We start from the raw sequence: 25,537 nt of genomic DNA on the forward strand, positions 1-25,537 counted from the left end.
GTGATGTCTAGGGATTAATGATTTGCTGAAAATTATTTGACTGTTAGAATAAACGTACTCTTATATTTCTGATAAAAAGGGACAGTTATATCCTAATGAATGTGAGTCGAAGGAGGTTGATTCTTATATTTATCAGCAGATTTCAAAGACGTGATGGGAGACTCAACGCACATGATAGATTCAGTATTTTCGGCATTGTTACAAGATAAGAATTACGCCATCCTACTCTCCGACGGTTCTATACCGCACACCATATTCAAGGTAACTATAGAAAAAAGGAAGAGGAACTACAGTATAGTTTTTTGATGATGGATATACCAAGAAATACAGCTCTAATTCAATTAACATACACTGGCAGCAAAAAGACATGCGACCTAAATACATTACAGATTGCCAACGTATTTACATGGTTTATTGAGGTTACCACCGAATGATTTTGCTTAAGTAAGAGATTTCACACAATGAAGGAGGTAAACGCTATTTTAATTACCCCTGTCTCCAAAACAAATACACTTTTAGGTGTTCAACTTGTATGATGCATTTTTTACGTTATTCATGCTTTCTCCAGGTGCCACTTCATCTTAGGAAAAACCTTTGGTACTGCATGCATATATATGAGGACATTTCACCCCTCCAATGCAAAATGCTACTCCTATTAAGTGTAAAGTCCTCTGGAGAGAGCAAGAAAAAATATAAATGACCCACTACATTTGAGGAAGACAATCTGCAATTTATAGTTCAGTTTCTTAGGCAAAAAAAAAAAAAAAAGTGATTTGGGAGATTTATGGTTTACTTTGTTTAATGCTAGGGCCCTGCTAACCCAGCTCTTCCAATATGGCAAAAATTACCCCCACCCGAGGGACAGACAAACAGACAGACAGACAGACAATGTTGCTTAACTGCCTTTCCGGTGAACTGACTGAATATTCTTCGCACTGTATATTTTCTGTTTTGAAATAACAACATACCAGTTGGATGCGTATTTAATGCTAATGTCTCAGTGACTGGAAAAGTTGCTGATGGGAAATCAAAGAATACATGCAGTGTAACAATGATTCTGAACATCTGCAATTAAAAAAAAAAGAAAAAATATAACTTACAGATGTTGCAAATTTACATTTACTGTACATGTGAATACATTTACAAATTTTACTATGTAGATGGACGTGCTGCAATCAGCGTGGGGCGTCGGTGAGTTTGAGGTAAGGGCGAATGGTCTGAATACTAACATGACGCAAGCAGAGCTCTCCCAGGCGGTTGACCAGGCTCGCAAGGTATGGGAACCAAAATAATATCACATCACGTGCATGTATTCTATTCTATCTATCTACTATCTACAGCCCGACGCCCTAATCCCGCAAAGGGTGGCGGCAGACAAAACGCCTCCAAGTCGCTCTGTCACCCACCTTTTGACTACCCTTCCCCCAATTCACCCCACCCTCCCTCATATACCTCTCAACTCCATCCCTCCACCTCATCCTCGGTCTACCCCTTCCTCTCCCTCCCTCCACCTCACCTACATACACCCTCTTAGTCAGTCTTTCATTCTCCATTCTCTCCACATGTCCAAACCACCTCAGTGTATTTCTCCTCATCTTCTCAACCACAGACTTTCTCCTCCAATTCCACCTTAGACGATTCCGGTGCTGTTCCTCCATCACTTCCCCCCTCTGACTTCCTCATGGCTGACATTAAAATTTCTTCTGTTGATGTATTTTCTGCCATCATTGGCCTCAGTTCTAACAAGGCATATGGGCCTGATGGGGTCCCTCCTGTTGTTCTCAAGAACTGTGCTTCTGTGCTTACACCCTGCCTAGGCAAACTCTTTCGCCTTTGTCTGTCAACTTGTATCTTTCCTTCTTGCTGGAAGTTTGCTGTCATTCAGCCAGTCCCAAAGAAGGGTGACCACTCTCAACCCTCCAAACTATCGTCCAATTGCTTTAATGTCCTGTATTTCAAAAGTTTTCGAGTCAATTCTCAATAGAAAAATTTTAAGGCATCTTTCCTATCACAACCTTCTTTCCGATCGTCAGTATGGGTTCCGTCTGGGACGCTCCGCTGGCGATCTTCTCACCTACCTTTCAGACTCCTGGTCATCCTCCTTTCGGGACTTTGGCGAAAGCTTTGCCATTGCACTTGAGATCTCAAAGGCTTTCGATCGAGTCTGGCATAAATCTTTAATTTCCAAACTGTCCTCTTACGGTTTCTATCCTTCTATCTGTGCCTTCATCTCTAGCTTCTTTTCTGGTCGTTCTATAGCCGCTGTTGTAGACGGCCATCGTTCTTCTCCTAGATCTATCAACAGTGGTGTTCCTCAGGGCTCTGTCCTATCACCAACTCTCTTCCTTTTATTCATCAATGATCTTCTAAGCTGTACATCTAACCCTATCCACTCATACGCTGATGACTCCACCCTTCACCTTTCCATTCGGTTCCCGCAATGCCCATCTCAACAGTTACTTCAACAAACAAGGGATGAGGCTATGGCACACCTAATGTCTGACTTGGCTCGTATCTCTGACTGGGGTAAAAATAATATGGTTGTTTTTAATGCATCTAAGACTCAGTTCTTACACCTATCAACCCGACAAAATCTTCCACAGGTATACCCACTAATGTTTAATAATATTCAGCTTAATCCTACATCATCCTTGAACATGCTTGGGGTTTCATTTACTTGGGACTTATCTTGGAAAGATCATATTACATCTCTTGTAAAATCTGCTTCCGAGAGATTGGGTGTGCTAAGCCGACTCCGCTCTTTCTTTACCCTTCACAATTGTTGACTCTATACAGGGGTTTTATCTGCCCCTGTGTGGAGTACAACTCTCATGTGTGAGGAGGCTCCCCACATACAGCTCTTCTCAATAGGGTGGAGTCAAAGGCTTTTCGTCTCATTAACTCTCCTCCTCTTATTGACTCCCTTCAACCTCTGTCTCTTCGCTGCACTGTTGCATCTTTATCTCTTTTCTATTGCTACTTTAATGGTCACTGCTCCTCTAAACTGTCTGCTTGCATTCCTCCACCTCTACGACGGGCATATAGCACCCATCTGGCACAAACACTCATCCCTTTTCTGTCCAACTCTCTAATGAAAGAGTTAACCGTTATTCCCAGTCTTTCATTTATGCAACAGGTCAGCTCTGGAACTGTCTCCCTCTGTCTGTATTTCCTGCTGCCTATGATCTCCAGTCTTTCAAACGCAGTGTGTCCAGGCATCTCAAAATGATCGGATCTTGAATTTGGCTCTCTATTGTATTTTGTTTTTCTCTTGGAGGGAACTGTTATTTCGGGCTCATGGCCTTTGGTTCCTTCTTCCTCGCATAAAAAAAAAAAAATCCACATCTACCCCACAACGTTCCTTCACTTCTTCATTCGTCAACCTGTCCCTCCAAATCACTCCACATGCTCCTCTCAAGTAACTCATTTCCACTGCTCTCATTCCTGACTTGTTCCCCTCTTGCAAGGTCCACGCCTCGCTTCCATACGTCAGAGTAGGGATCACAATACTATCATGCAGTGACTTCTTAACTTCCATACTCACCTCCCTATTTCTCATCACTGCTTTCAGTGTGCCAACAACCTTCCTTCCCTGCTGTACCCTTTCATGCACTTCATCCCCCAAAGTTCCATCCTCACTCATCACACTACCCAAGTACTTGAATGCACTCCCATTCTCCATATCCTCACCATCCAACCTCACTGCACACTCTGTGACTTCATTCCTCTCAAACACCATAACTTTACTTTTGTTTACATTAACTTTCAGATTCCTCCTCCTACACACTGTCCCAAATTCATTCACCAAACCTTGCAACTCCCATTCATCTTCACTCAACAATACTGTATCATCAGCAAACAGCAACACCGGAAGCTTCCAAATCTCACCCTCATTCATTAGGGCCAGCCCCACATCTATTGCCCTACCTTGCACCTCCTTTACAACCCCTCCACGTATATATTAAACAGCCATGGAGACATCACACAACCCTGTTTCAGTCCCACACTGAGATCAAAGAACTCACTCAGCTCACCATCCACTCGCACCGTAGCCTTAGCTTCCTCGTACATACTCTTCACAGCACTGAACAATTTCCCCTCCACTCCATATATTCTTAATACCTTCCACATACCTTGCCTATCTATTCTGTCATAAGCTTTCTCCAAGTCCATGAAGGCAGCGTACACTTTCCTTCCCTTCTCTAGATACTTCTCCACTAAACATTTTAGAACAAATATCTGATCTACACACCCTTTTCCCTTCCTATATACCCCTTGTTCTTCTCCAACTAGCTCCTCTGTCATGTGCCTAACCCTATCAATGAGTATTCTACCATATATTTTACCAGTCACACTAAGAAGGCAAATACCCCTATGGTTACCACATACTTCTCTCTCCCCTTTTCCTTTGTATAAAGGAACAATTATACCTGATTTCCAGTCCTCTGGAACCCTTCCCTCTTCCCAAGCCAGTCAACACAACTTCCATATCCACTCCACAACAATCTCACCCCCATACCTAAGCATTTCACCACACACTCCATCAATTCTTGGGGTCTTTCGCAACTTAATCTTCATCGCTTCCACTACTTCCGCCCTACTGATCTCTTCCTCCCTCCTCTCATGTAAGTAATGTTTTGCATTGCTTTTTTATGTGATTCTGCCCGGATGATGGTAAACAGTCGACTTGAACTCTTCTATTGTATATTATGTATTCCTATTCTGGCATGAAGTATTTACGTGATCGACTGGTATGTACTTAGTATTTCAGAACATATTTAGATATCCATGTATATACATTCCGGACCCTCAACACCCCTCCCCCTATAAGGCCTCGATCCCATCCTTCAAAATGGAACAGTTTTTCTCTGAATTAGTAACTCAGTAAGCTGCTACTATTTTTCGCAAGCCTAGAGTGTAGCAAAAACACTGATGTAAGCATTGCTATTATTCTGTTCCTTTAAGGAGTTACAGTACTGGTTTTCTTCATAAAGAATTATGAATGAAGCTGTTTTGACCAGGCCGTCATCAGTAATTGTAGCTCAGCAACAAGAGAAAATTGTGGGTGTAGTAGCATTTATTAATCAAATCTTGCCCAGAATTAACCACATCATCCACCTAGTGTAGTGATACCCTATTTTAGGGTAGCTCTACATCGAGTGGCAAACCAAATGATTTCCTGTAAATCAGGAAAGCATTTACAGCTCTGGGTGGTAACCTTATAACCAACCGACACGTGTTCCCTACGTGACAGCAAGTGGGTTGACGGAGGGTTAGTGCCCCTCACCGGAAAACAATTAACTAAAAATACGAACAAGAAGCCTCGGACCAGGACTGACCAACAGATGACGACTAAGGACCGAACAAAGGACATGATATGGATGGCGACGTGGAATGTGAGGGGTGCAAATGATGTGAGAGAGAGATTGTCCAGGTGCTTGAGGGTGCGAAAGTGGGTGTATGTGGATTAACTGAAACCAAATGGTGAGGAGAGAGTGTGAGAGAATGGAAGTATGGGTGGGATATATGTGCAGAAGTAGGTGAGAATGAGAGGACAAAAGAAGGAGTATGTATTGTCAGGAGCGTCTACCCTGGGGGTTGGGGGGATTTTCAAGAATACTCCCCCAGTATCCCTGCTTGTCGTAAAAGGCGACTAAAAGGGTTGGCGGAGGGTTAGTGTCCCTCCCCGGAAAACAGCTAACTAAAAAAACAAACAATAAGCCTCGGACAAGGACTGACCAAACGATGACGACCAAGGACCGGACAAAGCACATGGTTACCGGAACGTGGAATGTAAGGGGAGCAAATGATAAGGTGAAAGAGAGAGAGATTGTCCAGGTGCTTGAGGGTGCGAAAGTGGATGTATGTGGAATAACTGAAACAAAATGGGGAGGAGAAAGTGTGAGAGAATGAGAGTATGGATGGGGTATATGTGCAGGAGTAGGTGAGAATGAGACAGCAAAGGAAGGAGTATGTATAGTTGTGAGTAAAAGATGAAAGAAGAGCATAAGACAGTATGGATCAGTTGGGTCAAGGATTGTGTGGGTAAAGTTGAAAGTTGGAATACAAATGTGGGAGATTGTGTGTGTGTCTGTGCCAACGCAAGATCATGCTAGAAGAGTGAGAGAAGAGTTCTGGACAAATGTAGAAGTGTGCATGGAAAAGTTTGGAAGGAATAAGAGTGTTTTTGATTGGTGATATGAATGGTAAAGTAAGGAATGTGAAGGTGGATGGAGTGGTTGGTGAGCGGCGTGTGCCTGATGAGATGGATAAGAATGGCAGTGCTTTAGTGGACATTTGCACCGGGAGGGGATTGGTGATAGCCAATACCCTCTTCAGGCACAAAATGATCCACAGGTATACATGGCGAGTGTTGAGAAGGGTGGGTGGTGAACTGAATGATAGGAAGGCAATAATTGATTATGTGTGTGTGGATGAAAGGATGCGAAGGTGTGTAATGGATACAAGAGCATATAGAGGTTGGGGGAGTGGACTTTCTGACCACCACCATGTGGTGGTCAGAACCAAGGTCCAAGTAAAATGGTGAAATAGGAGAAGGGAAGGACGGGAGGAAGGTGTAGCTGCAAGGAGAGTGGAAAGGTTACAACAGGATGAGAAAAGGGCAGAATATAAGAGAGAAGTGGAGGAACGACAGGGTAAATATGAATTGGAGCATATGGGGGATGTGGAAGGTGTGTGCAAGATATTAACAAAAGAAATACGTGCAGCATGTGAGGTGGTGTGTGGGGTGCAGAGAGGACGAAAGGGGGTGCAAGGAACAGCATGGTGGAATAAAGAGCTGAGACAGGCTGTGGCAGAAAAGAAGAAAACATATAATGAATGGATGAGAAATAGGAGCGTGGAAGAAGTTGGGGAACTGAAGAGAGAGTTATATGTTGAAAGAATGAGAGAGGTGAAAATATTAGTAAGAAAGAGTAAGAAGAGAGTGGATGTGGAATTTGGAAGGAATCTGAGTGTAAAGTAGAGGAACCGTAAGAAAATGTTCTGGAAAGAGGTAAAGAGACTTAGACAGGATGGCAATGAAGTTTGTAGGGAAGTGAAAGATAAAAACGGTAGATTACTAATGGAGAGGAGAGAAGAAGCGAGCAGATGGAGAGAACACTTAAAGGAATTGTTGACCATAGAGAATGGAAGTAATGCGAGTATAAGTGGCTGGGGAATGGCTGGGAGAAGGAGGGAGGTGAGAAGACAGGAAGAAATCAGTAGGATGGAAGTTGTGGAAGCAATGAAGAAAGTTAAAATTGGGAAAGCCCCAGGAATTGATGGAGTGGGTGGTGAAATGCTGAAGCATGGGGGAGAGATAGTAGTAGAATGGATGTGGAAGATGTGCAGATTGGCCTGGGAGGAAGATAGAGTCCCGGAGGATTGGAAGTCAGGTATAATTATTCCCTTGTACAAAGGGAAAGGGGAAAAAGAAGTTTGTGGTTATCATAGGGGGATTTGTCTTCTTAGTGTAGTAGGAAAAGTATAATGTAGGGTACTTATTGACAGAGTTAAGGATATAACAGAGGAATTAGTTGGAGAAGAACAAGGCGGTTTTAGGAAGGGAAAAGTTGTGTAGATCAGATATTCATTCTTTGATCTTTAGTGGAAAAGTTTCTAGAGAAGGGCATGAAATTGTATGCGGCCTTCATGGATTTGGAGAAAGCATATGACAGGGTGGATAGACAAGGATTGTGGAAAGTATTAAGAATATATGGAGTAGATGGGAAGTTGTTGAATGCTGTGAAGAGTATGTATGAGGGTGCTAAGGCTGCAGTGCGTGTGGATAGTAAACTGAGTGAATTTGTCTATTTGATGATTGGATTGAAATAGGAACGTGTGATACCTCCATATTTGTTCAATCTGTACATGGATGGGGTTATAAAAGAAATACAAGGTAGGGCAGTTGATGTTGGAGTGGCCCTAATGAGAGAGGCAGTGTTCGGAAACTACCAAGACTGTTGTTTGCAGATGATACTGTGTTGTTGAGTGAAGACGAAGGGGAGCTGCAAGGCTTAGTGGTTGAATTTGGAGAATATGTAAGAAACGGAATCTAAAGGTGAATATAGGGAAGAGGAAAGTTATGGTTGTCGAGAGAGGTGAAGTCACTGAATGTACAATGAGGTTGGATGTGAGGAAATGGAATATGTGAGTAAGTTTAAGTACTTGGGTAGTGTGATGAGTATAGATGGACGTTCGGAGGGTGAAGTCCTTGAAAGGGTACAGCAAGGAAGAAAGGTTACTGGTTCTTTGAAAGCAGTAATAAGAAACAGGGAAGTGAGCATGGAAGTGAAAAAGTTACGACATGACAGTAACGTGATACTATGTCTGATGTATGGTAGTGAGGCTTGAACGTTGTTGGAGGGTCACGAGTGAAGAGTGAGAGCTGTGGAAATGAGATATTTGAGAGGGGCATGTGGAGTTACATGGAGAGACAGATTGACAAATGAGGATGTCAAAGAGCGTTGTGGTGTGGATGTGGATGTAATAGGAAGCATTAGGAGAAACACACTGAAGAGGTTTGGCCATGTGGAGAGGATGGAGAGTGAGAGATTGACGAGGAGAGTGTATGTGAGTGAAACTGAGGGGGAGAGACGGAGGGAGAGGCCAAAGATGAGATGGAGGGATGGAGTAAAGAGGTATATGAGAGAGGGGTGTGTGAGTTGGGAGCAGGGCAATGAAATGGCGGGGGACAGGGGGACGTGGAGGCGATTTGTTTGTGGCCACGCCATATGGAATTGAGGCGTCTGGCAATAGATAGATAGTTTCTTACAACAGTCCCAAGACCCTTCGTATAGATCATCTTCTCGTCAGGTCAAATGGCTCCTTGGCATCTCTTCATATTTAATTTGTTTCAGAATGATATCATTCTTCGTTTGTTGTTTAAATATAGGTATATTCTACTCATATCTATAAAGATCATTAAGTCACACCACAATGGGCTTGTCTGCGGTGAGGAGTTTCCACAATTCTTTGGTACTGTTTTCATTTATTTTATATAATTACAGTATGTTCATATACAAGACGTACGAATATCGAACAACAGATTGATCATTTGTAATCTGTAAAAGAAATCGTCAAGGAAGAGGTGCACGAAGACCACTTTATCTGAAGATAATGTTTCCCTAAGTGTCTACGAGCCTAGAGATGTATTCTGTGTAATTCTAATAAATACCGTATAGTTGAGTTTAGGTTTTATTTTACATCAGCGCTAACTGTACAGGGGTGAATTGAGCTTGAAGGTTGGAGGAGGCGTGGTAGGTCAAGAAAAGTGTGGATAAATATGATCAGAGAGTGTGTGGCCACGCAAGGGATGGGGAGAGATGGGGTGAAATGACAGTGGATTGAGCTGGGTGGAAGAATTTTCTTTGTAGGAGTGTCTGACGAGTGTGCTGCATCACTGTTCTTGTTTTAATTACTTTGTTCACACCTACACACGAGTAGAACTTTGAACTTGCTGTGATCTTGACCTCTGCGTGATTGTTCTCTAAAAATGAATCTCTTCTTCCATGACCCTTAGCAATGCCACCAATTTCTGTCCAAATCATCTTAAAACTGCCTCAGTGGCCTTTACCTGTAACCTTGACTTTTTTTCTTGCGATCTTGACCTTTGACAGACTGTTCTCAAGAGCAAAATCCTTCATTCCTGGTTCATCTTTATCTGTCTCATTTTCGTTTAAATCGGATAAAATCTGCTTAAGACGAGCTTCCCATATGACTTTTACCTTTGATCACTTGCTCTTAAAAAGGGGGAAAAAATCTTCACTCCCTCTCCGACCCTCAGCCCTTCCACTAAGGGTGGATAAAGTCAGATCAAATTTGTTCGAATTATTTTGTTAACTCACACACGCGTTGACCTACAATCCAGTTGACTAACTGTTCTTAAAACTCAATCACTTCATTACAGTCTTACCATCAACCGTACCCCAGATTATGGTTATTGGACAAAAAGCATTAAAAGTGATTTTTCTAGGTCGAAATTTGACTAGATGTATAATTTTGACCGGTGACCTATTGATCCTTCACATCTTCTAGCCCACTTCACCACCCTGCCTATTCTTCCCCTCAAAACGTCCTCACTGCATCAACTTCTTTACCTCCTTCTATCCCTTACTTTCAGCTCTCTGGATGGCAACACCCATGTGTACAATCATTCAGTTCTTGCATTCTGTTGAAAATATCTATGGATTTTAAACCATTACGAAATGAAGATATTTTAAAAGCTACCTTTCAGTGTCTAAAACAGTTGGATCATAATTTACTGTTGCCTCATATATGACATTTTCCTTTGGTACACAGTCAATAAACAAATTCAGATTTGGCGAGTGCAGAAATCACAGATAAGAGACCAATAACTATTGAGCATCAGTTGTAGTGAAGGGATTAGGACAGGGGGATCAGTCACTTGACCCAGAGTGGCACTGCATGAGCAATAAATTCCAATTACACCTGAGCTTGAACCCTTATGTGACACATCGGGTGTATTACCATATCCAACTCTATCTCCAGGCACCGTTCGTTGCTTATATTGTAAACAATTTCCTTGAGTGTAGGCAATAGTATGACAGAAAGATTAACCCAACATTAGTAGGCAAATGTCTTTTCATTCTGCCAGTAATCACACGTGGAAATGGACGCAAATTCCGTATGTGGGTATAGCTGTCTCATTTTGACAATACACAGCAGTGTGAAAGCATGATGCAAGTTGTATGATGTTCATCTCAGTTTATCACGGTATTGCACTGTAAATAGATGCGGAGGCTGTCATGGCATGTGACAGTGGTGGTGGTGAGTGATGACCCAGCCTTTCTCACCGCATTCGCTGAGCAGTCTCTCAAGGGCCGCCTTCTGGCGTGGTGGACGAGACTCCTGGTTGTGACTCGCCTGCCCAAGGAGCAACTTGGGGCTTTACTTGCCTCTCACTGGACTTTCTCAATGATGAACACGATGGCACTGAATATCAACCTACCTTCGGAAAGTAAAGGGTAAAGATACTACGATCAATATTGTGTAAATAAGGGACATACAGTATAACAGATGTGTCACCATATTTCAGCATCGCATCTCTTTTCTTCCAAAACAATGGTGAATTTAGCGGCATATTTTGCAGTGCTGAGGCTCTAAAGAAATTAATGACCCATAAAATTCTTAACCCCATTGTGCTGGGTGTTGTTACAGTTTAGCAGCCCTATTTGGCAATTTTATAAATCTGTATCTTGGAACTTAGATTAAAGATGACATTAGCACCCTCATAGTAAGTTATTTTGCCAAATTCTCCAATTACTAAAACAGCTTTGTGGATGGGGGCTTGCAGCAACAGTTGGCACCTAAGCACACACCAAGATTTTTTTTTTTTTTTTAATTATGCAGTTGTCGGCTCCTACATATACTGTATAATTACACTGTTTTGAAAAGGTTACCATCTGATGAATGAATTTTCTAATAAAATCCTTAAAAATGAGAGAGGATAAAGGCATTAGTAAAAACTGTGAAAAACTTCTCTTTTTCGGTTAACTTTCTTTTTTATGGACCCGAATATGTCAGGCCAGCTTTATGGATCTTCTACTAGTGCCATGGAAACCAGTAGGGGAAGGTGGGGTAAGACGGACCCATGAAGTGAGATGGAACCCCCCCCCCTCTAAAACTAAGCAGAAAGGGCGTGGTTCAGCTATTGGTCACTAGATGTCCTCCCTGTCACCAAACAGATGCTCCATTGTTGGCGGCTTTCATGCCTAATTGTCTCTACGTGTTCAAGAGAGTGTGTTGTCTTTTTTGTGGTGCTGATGTTATATGCACAAGGTAAGAAATTGGATTTTTTTAAATTGAAATATTTGTTGTAATAACTTTCTGTTCATCCTGGATATCCCATGTATGTGTACATGATACATATGTGCCATAAATTGGTATACAGAATTTGGATATTTTGTTATTTGTTTAGCAAATGAATTTTAGTTTTGGGGGTAAGACAGAACCCGCAGGGTTCCTTGTTATCCCTCACACTAAATACTTCACAAACTCTTAACTTTTCTTCTCTCTTTCTATATAGATGCCCCGGAAATATGTGATAAATCTTGCCAGGGATAATCATGTCACAACTGTTATTTTGCCACCACATTGTAGTCACCGAATGCAGCCTTTGGAAGTTTCCTTCATGAAACCACTGAATGCCTACTATGTGAAGGCGTTGAAACATTCCTCAGAAACAATCCTGGCAGGCAGGTGACTATCCACAAACTAAGTGCAGTTTCGGAGAGGCCTATCTACAGGCTGCTGTTCCAAACACAGCCAACAATGGCCTTAGAAAAACCGGAATTAATCCATTGAGTAGCCTGTCCACTGAATAGCTAGGTTTTTGGTGAAGCTGATTTTTTATCTGCCAACCCGACGGATATTCCATTAAATGTGGAAGAGGAAGAGGAAGATCTGGATGACTCAGTTGCCCCACCAATCATGACCATGCTGGATGAGCCTGACCTGCACGGAGTTGCCGAGCTGGAAAATCCAATTGTGGTGCCTGGGCCTGTAACACCAAAAGTGGCTCGGAGCCTTTTTAAGCCAGGTACAGTAGTTCACCCCAGGACATAATTCCCTTGCCAAAGGTGGCCAACATCGTACGAAAGAAGGCACTCAGGCCCCAAATAGCGAGCTCTTGTTTTGATCGGATCCCCAAAGAAGACAGTCAGAAAATCACAAGAAAAAAGAAAAAAAATTGGCTCTTGCACAAAAGGTCCAAGAAAGAGAATATAACAAGAAAGACATACTAGCAACTACAACAGCAAAGAAAAGACCTAACAAAAAAACGACACACAAAAATGCAAAGCATGTGAAAGCTGGGCCATCTTGGACTCATGACAGCAACAGTGAGAATGGAGATTCAACCATGTGCTTGTACTGCAATGACACGTTTGGTAATTCTGTGCGAGGAGAAGGTTGGGTTGATTGTGCCATATGCAAGGGATGGTCACATGAGGAATGTGCAGGGCAGGGGTACAGGACGATGAGGAAGAGGTTTTTATGTGCGAGTTGTGTCAGTACGGATGTGTTTCTTCATGATGAGGTTGAGGGGTAAGATGGACCCTGGAGTCTATCTTACCCCGTGATTTTGTTTAGGGTACAATAAAAACATTGATTTTGTAAAATCTTGTGTTTCAGTCACATCCTTTAAGAACAGTTACTAGGGTGTTGACTTTAAAGATAACACTCCAAAGCATCCCCACAACCAATGGAAACCCTCCAAATTCAATAAATGTGGTTTTCAGACTCTCTTTTGTGTTAAGTGGTCTGTCTTACCCCATCTTCCCCCTAATTGTCTCATGTTCGAACCACTGGTGACTAAACCGGCAATCTCTGGTTTTACTCATGAGGAGGGTGGATGAATACTCACCAAGTCATAAATAACAAGCGTACCAGACACAACAAACCTTGTCTGACAGCATTTATTTTATTGCTGTTAAATACCGAATCGGTATTGCCATTTAGTGTCAGTACACAATTGAAGTCTAAGGTAATAGCACAAATATTTCCAAGTTATGCCCTCCAAAAATCTGCAGTCTTGCATTTGACCTTTCAAGGTCACTCAGGGTCGAAGATCATGGTGCCAAATGAAAGTCCATATGAGACTTCCTATATCTTGTTAATAGTAAAGATATTATCTTCAACGAGTTTAGAGATATAGCCCCCTGATAATCCGTGACCTTGAGTTCATCCTTTCAAGGTAACTTACTGTCAAAGTTCATGGTACCACTTAAAAACTCATATAAGACTTCCTATATATTGATAGCAGTAAATATCTCTCTCCCTTTGACCAGTTTCAAGTTATAGCCCACTGAATATCCATGACGTTGAGTCTGACTTCTCAAGGTCACTCAAGGCAAAAGGTCTTGGTGCCATATGAAAGCCCATATTAAAACTTCCTGTATGTTCATAATATTAAATATCTCTATTTTCAATTGGTTTCAAGTTATGGCCCTCTGAAAAACCGTGACCTTGATTTTGACATTTGAGGGTCACTCGATTACATCCATAATTTAATAACTTTCTTTTGGGACCAGTGCCCACATATCCTGAAAGTTTCATGTAATTTCATTGGGCCGTTTTTCCGTAATGTTGCTAACAAACAAAGAAACAAACAACTCAACCAAAAACAGTACCTAGCCAAACTCCGTTCCGGGCAAGGTTATAAAAGACCTGTCAAAGGATGGATGAGCTGAGCCAATGGCCTTCTAGCAGGGTACATGTAAGTGGAGCTCATCAGCCATGATTGACAGTCCACCTGGGAGAAAGCACACTATGATGTCAAAGCTGGGTAGCCACTGTTCCCGAGAATTTCATGCCCATGAGCAAAGGCTAGTTGAACTTTCTCCTTACTTGGGAGGCTGGAGGTAGGTTTGCATCCCATCTCCAAAAATAATTAAATTAAACAAATAAATAAAAGGCAAATACTGGATCGGTGTCAGTTAGTTTCGTATGAATATGACCTAGAGTTCCAAGGTTGGGGGGTCTCTTCTCGGATACTGGCAGAGCAGGACTCTTGGGGCCCTCTCAGTTTGGCACCAATCATTATGGCTTCTTGGTAATGCTTTCAGGACTCTAGCAGCCAGATAAAAAAAGAGGAAGAGGCAGGAACCCACAAGCACTTGCCCTGATTTTAATGGATGTTGTGATGGTGCAGTGGACACACGAGCCCAGTTCCAGGCGTGAGTCTGAATATAGTAAGGGCTTTTAATGTTCTAAGCCTCTCTGCAAAAAGTAACTGCCTTTGTTGTCATGAAAGCTGGGACAACTGAGGATCATTATAGCTGCACTCTCTGTGAGTCGACCAGGCCATACTGACACCAGTAGCAATGGATATATATATTCCTGTTCTGTTTGTGACAAAGGGACCCATCTTAAGAGTGTTGTTGTCACTCTTTCTGCTTGTTCTGCCTGGTGTGTCGACAAGGTTACTCCAGTTGATGAGTGTATAGTGTTGGTGAAGTTGAAGCATACCTTAAGATTTATATGTCTAACTGGGTAGTGTGTGCTCCTACTGAGATGAGTGATACTGAGGAGAAAGAACTTCGTTATTTTATGATATACGTTATTCAGTTATAAACCAGAGCACCTTTCAGTAAACTAGTGGACTTGGTTGACTTCAGTTCAGTTCCTGACAATGACATGCAGATTTCAGGGAAATGTATTGAACTCATGGCTCTCAGGAACCAGAAGTACCACTATTGTTGCCTCCTGGAATTCGCAAAATCCAGAAAGCTGAAAACTGTTGCATCATGTTTCCATCAGTCTGATCATCACAAGAGGGGCTGCTAATTCCATTTACTATCTATCTATCTATTTCCAGACGCCTTAATCCCATTAGGGGTGGCCACAAACAAATGGCCGCCATGTCGCCCTGTTCCCCGCCATTTCGCTGTCCTCCCTCCAGCTCACACCCCTTCTGTCATATAGCTCTCCACTCCATCCCTCCATCTCATCATCGGCCTCCCTCCTCCCTCATCTCCCCCCTTCCAGCTCAGTCACATACTCTCCTCGTCAGTCACTCGCTCTCCATTCTCTCCACATGGCCAAAGAACTTCAGTGTGTTTCTATTAACGGTTTCTATCATATCCACATCCTCACCACGGAGCTCCTTTGCTTCCTCATTTGTCAGCCTGTCTCTCCATGTAACTCCGCATTCACCTCTCAGGCAACACATTTCCACTGTTCTTGCTCTTGATTTGTGCCCCTCCAACAAGGTCTAAGCTTTGCTGCCATATGTTGGATTTGGTATCACAAGATCATGCAGCGACTTTCTTACTTCCATGCTCACTTCCCCGAATCTCACCACTGCTTTAAAGAACCAGCAACCATTCTTCCCTGTTGTACCCTTTCAAGCCCATCATCAGCAAAACATCCATCCTTAATCATCACACTACCCAAGTACTTTATTGCACTCACACTGTCAATTTCCTCATTATCCAACCTCACTGTGCCTGCAGTGACTTCGTTTCTCTCAAAGACCATATCTTTACTCGTCCTTATATTCACCTTTAGATTCCGTTTCTTACACACCCTCCCAAACTCATTCACCAAGCCTTGAAGTTCCCCTTCATCTTCACTTAACACTGCAGTACCATCTGCAAACAACAGTACTGGAAGTTTCCAGTGCTGCCCTCTCTAATTAGGGCTGCTCAAATGTCCACTGCCCTCTCTTTTATAACCCCATCCATATACAGATTGAACAACCATGGAGACATGACACATCCCTGTTTCAATCCAACATTCAGATAGAAATATTCACTCAGTTCACCAACCACATTCACTGCAGCTTTAGTACCCTCATAGGCCTACATACACTTCACTGCGTTCAGCAACTTTCCATTTACTCCATAATTATATTCTTAATATTTTCCACATTCCTTGGCTATCCGCTCTGCCATATGCTTTTTGAAATCCATGAAGGTCACATTCAACTTCTTTCTCTGCTCTAGAAGCTTTTCCACTATAGTCTATTGGCTGGGAGGGTTTTCCTGTGCATAAAACGTGCCCGAGTTTTCTGTTGAAATTCACAAACCAGAACAATTTAAGTAGCATAAAAGTTAGGGTAACTACACTAAATCATGGCGATAAAGGATAAAATAGCATGATAATGTTGGTATTTCTAGGTAAAGAAGTTATATATAAAGGGGATGAAAAATGGGTCATTATCAGTGGCAGAAAACAAAGACGTAATATAGACCGGAAACTATAATAAAATGTAAAATAATAATAATAATAATAATAACCGACAATACATAAATTTAAGTTCACCAAGGATCCTTAGCCATTAGTATTACATTAATATTACTAAATGCATTGTACGAACTCAAAACTGATGACAAATTTAAGCCTTAAAAAACATTAAACATTCTGGTAACCCATTAGCCTAGTCACAAAAGCTAAGTAAATCCATCCACAAAACTAATCTGAGAACATTCCAGAGTATAGAGAAACCAATGAAATGTGGATAAGATTCCGGAAAGTTGTCTAAAACAAAAGATAAGTGCTGTCAGCAACGTGTCATAGAAGTTGCTCCAGCTAGGGGTATGCCAGTGGAGAAGTTATTGCAGAGTGACTTAACATCCTCATATCTCTGATAGTGTGGGTATGATGAAGAAATCTGCAAAAAGGTCTCTTGTCAATGAGCTAAAAGAAAAGCTTCTTGAGAAGAATATCTAAACCCCACAAACAAAAGATTACATATATACAACATATATAGTGGACATGAGGGTTACTGTATGGAAGATGAAAGTAAAACATCTCAGCACTTTTGGAGGCTTTTCTGACGCTGCATTGAGCTATGTCAAAATGTCAGCCAAGTATGCCAACAGAATTGATTTACATTGATAAGTCAATCAAAGATTCTGAAAGAAGATGTAAGATCACTCTCCCACTCAACTGAGTAAGATCAAAGAAGAGATGTCATTACCATTAGAAACCGACAAATTCTGGGGCTCCAGTAAAAACAGAGTCTTCAGTGCTTACTTCATGAACAAACTATAACAACAGCTAATGAAAAATTTCCATCTGTATGCTTGGTAATAGTCACAATTCAGGTGAGGGGGCAATGCTTTGCCAAGGTTTGTTTGAAGACTCTTCAACAGATATTCCTGAGCTAAATGTCGACATTGAAGAAGCTGATCAGCGTATTATTCCTCACGTGATGCATGGTGTTCAGAAAAGAACCTCCAAGGTCATAGTTTTGTCCCCTGACACTGATGTTTTTTTGTAATGTTAATGTACTACTGGTGTGAGTTTAAATCTTCTGGGCTTTCAGTGTTTTGGGTAAAGAGGGGTCATGTTGACTAAATAGGCTATACATTCCTATACACGTTTTGGCTTCTGTTGTAGGGCTAGACCTCTGTACAGTATTGCCTGCTGTTCACACTTTAACTGGTTGTGATTACACAAGTAAAGTGGGAACTAAATGTTCAGCTTTGAGAGCACACACGGACTACTTCTTGAAGGGTTTTGAACTAAGCACTGATGATTCCAATCTTGAAAAGATGATTGAAATCAGTGAGGAATACCTTACACAGATGCTGAAACATGGGACCAAATGCAAAACTATGAATCAATTAAGAAATCGTATGTACCATTATAGTAAAGGGCTGAATATCGAGGACCTGCCTCCAACTAGTACTGCCATAAGTCATCATATTTTGAGAGCATATTATGCAACCTATCAGATGGTCTTTCTTCTGTCTAGTCAATCACAGTCATTAAACCCCACTCATTTTGGATTTAAGGAGGTTAATGAACTCATAATGCCAGTAGTAGGGCTCAGACCTATACCGAAGGAGTATGCTATGTGTTGCAATTGTCTAAAATGTGTAAATATTAAGTGCACCTGTAGAACAAAAAGAGAAAATCATGCTGTAAGTTTTGCAAATGTCAAAAGGAAAAGCTTGATCCTTTCACAAGTTGCAGTAATCCAGAGAGAAACCTGTATTTTTCATAGGAAAAGTCATCTGATAAATTACCAATATGCCGGGAATCGAACCTGGGGCTTTCAGGTGAGAGCCAGGCAGTATACCACTAAACCTCGACCAGACAAGTATTGAAGTATGTTGTCACAATCTTGTAACCAACATCCCTCCGCCCCCACTGTGGGCCTGAAGAGGGTGAGTTAACCCCCTGGCACTCTGCAAGTAGATGCTTTTAATTTATCCCAAGCACTTACGGTAAGTCAGAATGAAGAGGGAAACCTGTATTTTACACAGGAAAAATTATCTGATAAATTACCAATATGCCGGGAATCGAACCCGGGACTCTTAGGTGAGAGCCAGGCAGCAGGGTTCGATTCCCGGCATATTGGTAATTTATCAGATGATTTTTCCTGTGTAAAATACAGGTTTCTCTCTTCATTCTGACTTGCCGTAAGTGCTTGGGATAGATTAAAAGCATCTACTTGCCCAAGTGCCAGGAGGTTAACTCACCCTCTTGAGGCCCACGGTGGTGGCGGAGGGACGTTGGTTACAAGATTGTGACAACAAAATCATATTTTCAGTTGGTCGTGGTGTAGTGGTATGCTGCCTGGCTCTCACCTGAGAGTCCCGGGTGCGATTCCCGGCATATTGGTAATTTATCACATTACAGTAATCCACTGGGGCATCTGTAAAATTTAAATGTTCTACTTAGACAGGTATGATGAAAGATAGTATTATTTCCTTTACAAAGGGATTCATTACTTCTGTCAGTGAAGTTATAGAATTTTGTTTATGAAACCCACACTGGTAGAGGAGAAATGTATTATCCAGACAGTTTCACTGAACGGTGCCACCCTCCTCAGTGGTGAAGAGGTGAGAAATTAGTTATGGAAAAAATCTCTTGAATGTACAGATGTCTTTACCATAGAATGGATGAGAGAATTATTATTATCTTTTTAATTAATTGAGGTGAGTTTGCTGCACTTTTTTCAAAGGTAATGGTTACATTATAGTTATATATGATTATAAAAGGAATATATATTTAGTACCAGGATATTATATTAGCATGTGAACTACTTAGCTACATAAAGTCTGGCTTTTTTTTTTTTTTGCTAGATATTGTTATTAAATTGCCATAAGTAAGTCTTCTAAGTATTTATATAATGATTATGCACTTGCATTGGGCCAGGAAAAAAGTGAATGTACAAATGTCGTTGCCAAAGAAAGAAGAAATAATATATATTTTTACTTATTTGTGGTGATGGTACCGAATATATGTATAGAATTTGCATTGTAATTAAATATGATTATGTATACATGGAATATTTAGTAGCTGCACGTATTATTAGCAGGTGAACTATTCATGTAAAGTACATGCTTCTTTTCTCTGATTATAGGTATTAAAATGCCATATAACTAAGTCTTCTACTTTTTTTTTTATCATACAGGGGTAAGAAATTTGGCGACGCGAATAAGCTCCTTCTCTGACTTATTGCCAGCCTAACAAAAATCTACCAGCTATTTTTTGTGATGTTTAATGGTATAGTTTATTGATGTGAAGAGCAACTTAGGGTACATTTCATGCACACGACCGTCTCTCTACAGCCAAAGGACTATAATGACCTAAGGAAGAATATCTGATCTACACAACCTCTTCCCTTCCTAAAACCTCCTTGTTCTTCTCCAATCAATTCCTCTGTTATTTCCCTAACTCTGCCAATAAGTATCCTACCACATACTTTTCCTATTACCCTAGGAAGACAAATTTCCCTATTATTACCACACACTTCTTTTTTCCACTTTTCCTTTTTACTGGAAAATAATTGTTCCTGACTTCTAATCCTTTTGAACTCTACCTTTCACCCAGGCTAATCTGGACATATTTCATGTCCATTCTACTACTATCTCTCTCCCATGCTTCAGCATTTCATGACACACTCCATCAATTCCTGGGGCTTTCCCCATTTTGTTTCCACTTCATCCATCCAAATGATCTTTTCCTATCTTTCCACCTCCCTCCTTCACCCAGCCATTCCCCAGTCACTTTAATTCAAATTAATTTTATCCTCAATGTTTAATATTTCCTTAAAATGTTCTGTCCATCTGCTATCTTTTCCTCTCTTCTCCACTATCAGTCTACCATTTTTATCTTTCACTATCCAAGTAACCTCTTTATCATTCTGTCTAACTTGCTCTACCTCCGTCCAGAACAATTTTTTTTTTTTTTACATTTCCTCCACTTTACACTAAAATTCCTTCCAAATTCCTCACTCTTTTCTTACTTTCTCTTACTCATCTTTCAACCTCCCATCCTTTCAACATATAACTCTCAGATCTGTCTCACAACTTCCGTCTCACAACTTCCTCCATGCCTCTGCTTCCCATATACTCGCTATATACTTTCGTCTTTTGTGCCACAGATTGTCTCGCCTCTTCATTCCACCATGCTATTCACTGCACCCCCTTTCATCTTCTCTTCACCTCACACACCACTTCACATGCTGCACAGATTTACTCTGTGAACACCTTGCACACACCTTCCACCTCCCACATCTGCATCAAATCATATCTACCCAATCACTCTTCCACGTCTCTCTTATGTTCTGCCTTTTTTCCATCCTCTTCCACCTTTCTACCTGTCCTTCTCTCCTTCTATTTATCCAGTGCATTTGTAACTTGACTTTCGCCACCACCAAGTGCTGATCAGAAAGTCCACTCCCCCAACTTCTGTATGCTCTTGGATCCACTACACTTTCTCATTTTGTCACACATACACACATAATCAATCATTGCTTTCTGTTCTGTCAGTTCACCACTCACTCTTATCATCGCCATGTATACCTGTGGATCGTACTGTGCCTAAAGAAGGTATTTACTATCACCAAACCCCCTCCCTGCACATGTCCACTAAAGCACTGGCATTCTCATGGACTTCTGCAGGCACACCGTAATCACCAACTACTCCATCCATCTTCATTTTCCCTACTTTCCATTCATATCTCCAATCAAAACCACTCTCTCATTCCTCTCAAGCTTTTCCATACGTGATTCAACATTTGCCCAGAACTCTTCTTTCATTCTGTTCATAAGATCATTCGTTTGCGTATATACACACGCAATCGCCCATGTAAGTATTCCGATTTTCAGTCTTACCCACACAATCCTTGAACCAACTGATCCATCCTCTCTTATATACTCCTTCCATCTCCTGAACAGAACATTACACACACCCTCTTTTGACCTCACATTCTCACCTATTCCTGCACATATACCCCATTCATACTCCCATTCTCTAACACTCTTATCTCACTATTTAGTCTCAGTCATTCCACATATATCCACTTTTGCACCCTCAACCACCTGGAAAACCTCTCACCTCATCATTTGCGTCCAATACATTCCACTTTGCAATCCATACCATGACCTTTGTCTGGTCCTTAGTAGTCACATGTTGGCATGTCTTGTTTTTCTTAGTTACTTGTTTTTCCAGAGAGGGGCACTCACCCTCTGCCAACCCACTTATAAACACTTATGGAACACGTATTGGTTGGTTATGTTTTTTTTTTTTTTTTTTTTTTTTTAATGTGTCCGACTCTGGGCATAGGCTTCACAGCCTGCTATCAAGGCCCAGCAGTCCTCCTACGTACCGCACACCTCTACATGTTACCACCCAGCATATTATATTATTTCCTGGATTACAGGAAATCATTTGGCTTGTCACTTAATGCAGAGTTACCCTGGAATATAATATCGTTTCACTGAGTGTGTGGATGTTGGGCGCCCCCATCTATCTATCTATTGCCAGACCCCTTAACACCGTAAGGGCTGGCCACAAACACATAGCCTCCATGTCGCCCTGTCCCCCACCATTTCACTGCCCTGCTCCCAGCTCATACCCCACTCTCTCATATACCTCTTCAGTTTCCACTCCATTACATCATCTCATCCTTGGCTTCCCCTTCCCTCTCCCAATCTCCACCTCACTCACATACACTTTCCTCGTCAGTCTTTCACTCTCCATCCTCTCCACATGGCCAAACCACCTCAATATAATTCTTCATTCGCTTCCTGTCACATCCACATCCACATCACAACCCTCCTTCACATCCTTATTTGTCAGTCTGTCTCTCCATGTGACTCCACAGGCTCCTTTCAAATATATCATTTCCATTGCTCTCACTCTTTACATCTGTCCCTTCAACAAGGTCCAAGCTTCACTTCCACATGCTACTGTTTGTATCACAATACTGTCATGTAAAACAGGTAACTTTTTCACTTCCGTGCTCACTTCCCTGTTTCTTATTACTGCTTTCAAGGAACCAGCAACCTTCCTTCCTTGTTGTACCCTTTCAAGTACTTTCCCCTCCAAACTTCCATCCTTACTCATCACACTACTCAAGTACTTAAACGCACTCACATTTTCCATTTACTCCTCATCCAACCTCACTGTACATTCACTCCCTGCACTTCTTTCAAAGACCATAACTTTACTTTTCCCTACATTCACCTTTAGATTCCGTTTCTTACATACTCTCCTAAACTCATCCACCAAGCCTTGCAGCTCCTCTTCGTCTTCATTTAACAACACAGTATCACTACAGGGAGTTTTTAAACACTGCCCTCCCTCATTAGGGCTGCTCCAACATTCACTGCCCTACTTTGTATCTCATTGATAACCCTACCCATATACAGACTGAACAACCATGGAGACATGATACATCCCTGTTTCAATCCAGCCTCCAAATAGAAAAATTCACTCAGTTCATTATCCACATATACTGCAGCCTTAGCACCCTCATACTTACTCTTAACGGCATTCAACAACTTCCCTTCTACCCCAAATATTCTTAATACTCTCCACAGTCCTTGTCTATCCACCCTGCCATATGGTTCCTCCAAATCCATGAAGGCCACATACAACTTCTTTCCCTTCACTAGAAAAATTTTTCCACTAAAGATTTAAGAATGACTATCTGATCTACACAACCTCTTCACCTCCTAAAACCTCCCTGTTCTTCTCCAACTAATTCTTCTGTTATTTCCCTGACTCTGTCAATAAGTATCCTACCATATACTTGTCCTGTTACACTAAGAAGAGAAATGCCCCTATGTGTACCACACCCTTCTTTTTCCCCTTTTTCTTTGTACAGGGCAATAATTATACCTGACTTCCAATCCACTGGGACTCTACCTTTCTCCCAGGCCAGTCTGCACATCTTCCATGCCCATTCTACTACCATACCTCCCCCATGCTTCAGCATTTCACCACACACTCCATCAATTCCTGGAGCTATCCACATTTTGACTTTCTTCACTGATTGCACAACCTCCATCTTCCTTTCTTCCTCTCTTCTCACATCCCCTCGTCTCCCAGCCATTCCCCAGCCACTTATACTCACATTACTTTCATTCTCTGTTCAAAAATTCCTTAACCCCATACCCCTGAGGATGGCTGGACCGCGCTGTTCCCCTCCCGAGGGGATAACAGGAAGTCTAGACAATGCATGATAAATTAGCTACTTCCAGGTCAATGGAGGTATCACTTAGCATTTTCTCTTTTTTATATATTTTTTAGTATGAGAACAGGTCATAAGGGACATTTCAATGGGTAATGAACAAGGAAAATTAGCAACCAAGTGCACATGGGGTGTTGCCAGGTGATAAATTAGCTACCTCATGGCCAATGGCAGTATCGATTAGCCTTTTCCCTTTTTTTTACATATTTTTTAGGATGACAATAGGGCATAGGGCACATTTCAATGGAAAAAGCAAATGGAAAAAAAAGGCCATTATATGCGTTGTGAGGCCAGGCTGTAGCTAGAGAGGGAAAGGGGTAAGGGAGCGGAGTTGGGAAGGTGAGGCAAACACAGAAAAATGGGTAAGTTAGTAACACTGGATACGAGTACTAGCATCAGCGCTGCCTACAGCTACACACTGGCAGTATTGATAGATGATACATCGCACTTGAAAGCCCAGGTGATTTTAAAAATCCTTGGATTACAGAAGTGACGCCCCACGGTATATTACTTATGTAATGAACATCACTTGACAGCCCGTGGGTAAGGAGTTACAGTGTTCTCTCCACCTGCTCGCTTTTTTTCTCTGCTTCACTAGTTATCTACCATTTTTATCTTTCGCTCCCCGACTAACTTCTTTTCCACCCTGACTAACCCTCTTTACCTTTTTCCAGAATATTTTTTGTTTACGTTCCTTCCACTTCCAAAGTTCCTCATCCACACCCTTCTTACTCTCTCTTACTAATCATTTCATCTCTCTCATCCTCTTTACATCTAACTCTTTCTTCTGTCTCTCAGCTTCTTCCATGCCCGTATTTCTCATCCACTCACAATATGATTTATTCTTTTGTGTCACAGCCTGTCTCACCTCTTCATTCCACCATGCTGTTCCTTGCACCCCCTTTCGTCTTCTCTTCACCCCATACACCATCTCACATGCTGTACAGATTTTTTCTGTGAATATCTTACACACACCTTCCGCATCCTCCATCTGCTCCAATCCATATTTACCCAATCACTCCTCCACTTCTCTCTTTTTTTTCTTCTGCCTTTTTCTCATCCTCGTTTAACCTTTCCGCTCTCCTTGCATATACTATTTCTCCATTTCACTTGGACCTTGATTTTCACCATCATCAAGTGGTGGTCAGAAAGTCCACTCCCCCAACCTCTATATGCTTTTGCATCCATTACACACCTTCGCATCCTTTCATCCACACACACATAGTCATTCATTGCCTTCCGTTCTCTCAGTTCACCACCGACCCTTCTCATCACTTGCCATATATACCTATGGATCATTTTTTGCCTGAAGAGGGTATTGGCTATCATAAACCCCCTCCCAGCACAAATGTCCACTAACGTACTGTCATTCTCATCTATCTCAGCAGGCACACCTCATTTCACAACTACTTCATCCACCTTTGCATTCCCTACTTTACCATTCATACCGCGAATCAGAAACCTCTCATTCCTTTCAAACTTTTCCATGCATGCTTCCACATTTGTCCAGAACTCTTCTCTCACTGTTTGCACGATCTTGCGCTTGTGCATACACACACACACAGAATCGCCCAC

Source organism: Coenobita brevimanus, chromosome 40 (assembly GCF_032717465.1).
Source record: "Coenobita brevimanus isolate Jiangsu-jjx chromosome 40, ASM3271746v2, whole genome shotgun sequence".
Classification (NCBI taxonomy): domain Eukaryota; kingdom Metazoa; phylum Arthropoda; class Malacostraca; order Decapoda; family Coenobitidae; genus Coenobita; species Coenobita brevimanus.